Source organism: Eptatretus burgeri, chromosome 3 (assembly GCF_056783735.1).
Source record: "Eptatretus burgeri isolate ZD-2024b chromosome 3, Ebu_testis_v1, whole genome shotgun sequence".
In the NCBI taxonomy this organism is placed as follows: Eukaryota; Metazoa; Chordata; class Myxini; order Myxiniformes; family Myxinidae; genus Eptatretus; species Eptatretus burgeri.
The window spans coordinates 135,044,543-135,049,542 of NC_140963.1; the positions used below are offsets into that span (position 1 = coordinate 135,044,543).

A 5,000-nucleotide genomic window follows, 5' to 3' on the forward strand; every position below is an offset into this window, starting at 1 on the left:
GCATAAAAGTCCTCACATTTTAAATTCATTACCAATCTATCTGTTAAAATGGGTTAGTAGATGGACTTTTTACTTTTGAAGGAAAAGCACCAGTAATGAGATGATAAATCACTAATTAAATCCACAGGGGTTGAAGGGAAATCTGCAGTGATACATGGAATAAACATTGGGTGAAATTCATGAGAGCATGATTGCCAGCATTCCTTTTAGGCTCACAAGATACGAGTGCTTGTGATGATGGAGCGTGGTGCTGGCTGAGTGCTTTATACTATCATTTGAATCAGGAACTTAATAACGTCTGTAGACAAAGAACATTATTGCATTGTTGGACAGCTTGTGCCAAATATATATGGAATGGTGGTTGAAGGTCTTAAAATGTTAAAGCATACATAATGTTCTTCTTGTTGCCTTTTTAATTGTTATGTGATTCATATGTTTACTACGAGGGATCTGCAGAACATCTGTGCAATGTAAAAGGTGACTTAAAGTCCTCAATCTCTATTCCTCTCCCACAAACAGCAAGTCATCAACCCCATCCCAAACACCAAGTCCTCAACCTCCACCTCCCAAACCCAAGTCCTCAACCTCCACCTCCCAAGCCCAAGTTGTCACCCTCCCCCCCTCCCAACCCTAAGGTGTCAATCCCTTCCCCACTCCAAACCCCCTCCCCACCCCCACCACAACTCCTCAACCCCATCCCAAAATAAATTCCTCACCCTCCCCAAAGCCTCAAGCACCCCTCCCCACTCTGTTTCATTTTTGCTCTCCCCCACCCTCCTCCCAACCTTAACTTTGTCCTCCCCACTTCACCCTCATCACGTTCATTAAAGTAAACAGGTATTCCCACATCAATCATTCAATATTTCTTCATTACCTCATAAAACCAGCGGAATATTTAATGCTTTCCCCTCCCCGATCATACGATCACCAGCTTCACAGAAACCACGATTGAAACAGTTCCGACATATCATGGCACGTCTTGGTTGCCTGACCAACTCACAATCTCGCGAGACATGTGGAAACCCCGTGAAATTGTGAAATTGTGTATATGCATCTGTTGAATGGAAAGGGGGCAGCAAGGTTTGTCGTTGGAATTGAGGAAGGAATTCAGGCTTTTTTTTTTGGTCAGCAGAGGGTGGGGACGCCATGAAGGAAGGAACGGATGATGTATTTGCGATGAGTAAGGTCAGGCAAGAAAATAGAATTTCAGGAAGGGAAAAGTTAAACATATTCCATACACATTCCAGGAGTTTAAAGAATAAGATGGAAGAGCTTGAGGCCAAAGTAGATAGCGAGGAGTACGATATAGTTGCAGTGAGTAAGACATGGTTTGAGGAGGAGAGTAACTGGAGGACAGGATTAAAAGGCTACAAGGTGTATCGGTGTTATCGGAAGGAGAGAATAGGAGGAGGAGTGGCAATCTGGGTAAAGGACAGAATTGCATCAAGAGAAAGGGGTGACATTCAAGAAGGAATTAATGTTGAGGATTCTGTATGGGGAGAGATTAGAGATTGTAAAAACAGTAAGATACTGGTAGGATGCTTTTGTCGGGTTCTTGGTGTGAAGGAAGAGGAGGAAGGAGGAGTGCATGAAGAATTCAGAAGTGCATTTGGTAAGGGAAGAGTATTGTTTAAGGGGGATTTTAACTTGCCAAGAATAGATTGGGTCCAGAAAGAGGGAAAGGGCAGAGCAGATGAGGATTTCCTAGTTTTAGTCCAGGATTGCTTTTTAACCCAGGTTGTAGATTAGCCCACGAGGGGGAGTGCAGTGTTAGACCTCCTTTTAAGTAACAATCCCAATATGGTGGAGGAGGTGGAGGGGCGAGAGAGCATTTCGGAGCAAGTGACCATAACATTGCGTGTGCAAAGATTCTGTTCAGGGTTAGAGTTCAGGATAGTTGGGCAAGGTTATTAGATTTCAGGAAGGCAAACCTTGAGGGTATGATGAGAGAGTTGGGTGATGTAGGTTGGGAGAATCTAACAACAGGACAATCGGCAGCAGAGAAATGGGAAACCTTCAAGGAGCAAATGTGTGGAGTGCAGAGAAAGTACATTCCAATGAGGTGTAAAACTATAAGCAGAAAGTGGCCAGGGTAGTTGAGCAGTGAGACAAGAATGCCATTAAGAAGAAGCAAAAGTCATATATTAGGTTTTAAATAATAGGACTGGAGTTATATTTATATCACTATCGGAGTAAACAGAGGCAAGTTAAGACAATAACTCGGCAAGCCAAAAGAGAGGATGAGAAGGACATGGCTAAGAATATTAAACATAATAACAAGGGATTATTTAAGAAGTATATCAAGGGAAAAGAACAGGTTAGGACCAGTGTGGGCCCATTGAGAAATAGCACTGGGAGAGCGGTTCATGAGGAAAATGAGATGGCAGGCTTATTAAACAGGTATTTTGCTTCAACTTTTACAGGAGAATTGGCAACAGCTGAGAGTATTTATCAAGGAGGTGAGGAAGGGCCTTTGCAGAAGATCCAGGTTGGAGTGGAGGAAGTAAAGGAACAGCTCGGAAATCTAAGAGTAGATCAGGCTTCAGGGCCAGATCATATGCACCCGAGAGTATTGATGGAGGTGGTTGAGCAGGTAAGCGAGATGTTAACGGATATTTTAAATAGCTCACTGGAGTCAGGACAGGCACCGGAGAATTGGAGAGTAGCAAATGCAACACCATTATTTAAGAAAGGATCCAGCGAAGAATTGGGAAACGATAGACCTGTTCATTTGACTTCAGTTGTGGGGAAGGTGTTGGAGACATTAATTGAGGACCAGATGAGGAACCATTTAAATATATACAAACTAATTAAAGGCAGTCAGCTTGGGTTTACCAAAGGTAGTTCCTGTTTAACAAATATTTTTGAGTTCTATGAAGCAGTATCTGATTGGGTGGATGAGGGAAAGGCAGTGGACATATTATATCTAGACTTTAAGAAGGTATTTGATAAGGTACCACATCGGAGGTTTTTAGCTAAAGTGAGGGCTTGTGGGGTGGTTGGTCAGGTAGCTAATTGGATTGCAAACTGGCTTAGGGACAGGAAGCAAAGTGTGGCTGTGAGTGGGAGTATATCTTGCTGGGAGGATGAAAGTCATGGGGTTCCTCAGAGATCAGTACTCGGACCATTACTATTCACAAATCTTAGAGGTAAGGTGGATAAGAGAGGGGGTGGTGATCAGATTCAGGAAAGTATTGATACGTGCATAGATTGGGCAAAAGATTCTTCATCGTCGTCGTCATCGTCGTCGTCCTCATCATCGTTGTACGGCCGTTTCCATGCTTGCATGTGTAAGCCGTGGTTCACCTAATGGCTGCTTTCCAGGCTGCACGGTCCCTTGCTAGCCCTCTTGTTAAGCCTTTCACTCGAAGATCATCTCTCCGCAACACATCCCATGTTTTCCTCGGACAGCCTCTAGCTGTCCTTCCATTCACATTCATATTTATACACCTCTTCACACAACTACCTGACCATATCCTTTCCACATGTCCAAACCATCTCAACCTACGTCTATGCACTGCATAACCTTCCTAATGATTTCTATAACTATATAACCTCTCTCTTAATTCCACATTTGATTTCCCATCCTTCAGTGTCACATCACACATCCACCTCACCATTCTCATTTCATTTCAATTCACACCTCCGTTCATCCTCCTTTTTGATCACCCATGTTTCGCTGCCATACAACATCACGCTTCTAACGCAAGCTACATAAAGGGGTCCCTTTAAACCCTTTAATCGGAGAGGGGTCCCTTTTGATGTCAATGAGGGTAACAACTCCCTAAACTTCCTCCAGCCACTTCTAGATCTTGCATTCACTGCTGCCTCCACACAACCACCACCTGCACTAATCATAACACCAAGGTAACAGAATTTATCTACACATTCCAGGGATATATCGCCATAAACTAAGCTTTCTGCTCTACCTGAAGTTACTTGTTTACCTGCGCAAACAGCACATTTGAAGTCAGGTGCCACCTGCAGTCTACCCCAATGCCACTCCACTTCTTGTGCAGCCAGCAGTTGCTTGATTTACACAATATTGAAATGTTACCAACATCTTTTCTTCAACCCCCACAACAATGCCAGGCAGCTGTAGATAAAGAAAATAGGGTTTTCGGTTGTATTCAGAGGGGGATCATTAGCTATGAGCGGCTGAAGGAGATGGCTTTATACACGAGAAAGGAGGCGGTTACAAGTAGATATGATAGAAATGTTTAAGATCATGAAAGGTTTCGATAAAATAAGTGCAGAAGAATTATTCAGCAGAGTAGACAGTGATAAGACCAGGGGCCATAGCCTGAGAGTAAAGAAGAGGAGAGTTAAGATGGCAGTAAGGCAGGGGACTTTTACTCAGAGAGTAGTTGATGCATGGAATGGTCTCCCAGGTAAGATAGTGGCAGCAGAAAAAGTAGATAAGCTTAAATTGGAATTAGATAGGTACCTGGAAGTGATGGTGATAGAGGGATATAGGGATGTTGCCAGGACTTTTAGGTAGTTTGAGCATTGATGGGTGATTGTGTTCATGTGTACGGAGTGCTGTTGTTGGGGGTCTCATCAAGGGGTGTTGTGTGGTTGATGTTGTGGTCTTTTTACCCAAGCCCATGCCCTCTCCCCTGGGGCTAAAAAATGCAGAAACTATAAAAACTTCAAAAACACTTAATTGTAAGTAAATATTATAAAACATTTTGCATTTTCTTGTTTTGATCTCTTGTTGATAAATCGGTGTGGTGTTGATGTGTCGCACGCATGATGGGCTGAACGACCTCCACGGTCTGTGTCTAATTTCCTTGTGTTTCCTTGTCAAATGCAACTGTCAAGTGATCATGAGACCCAAAACCAATTATCTTCTTACTGATGCATGTATGCACATCGTTAAAAGTAATATAATGATGGATGCTTTCCTTCCCTATGTCGCGAGAAACGCGGAAGTCCTTGCACAAAGAGCTTTATAATGACATGGCTTTTATGGTCCCTGATCAAGTCGTTTAAGAGAA

General features: G+C 43.1%; 1 protein-coding gene across 2 annotated transcripts in view; it reads left to right on the forward strand.

Annotated features, from left to right (window-relative positions):
* GRIK5 (glutamate ionotropic receptor kainate type subunit 5) overlaps window positions 1–5,000 on the forward strand; it is a 487,066-nt gene that overhangs the window by 11,876 nt on the left and 470,190 nt on the right. The window lies entirely within an intron of this gene.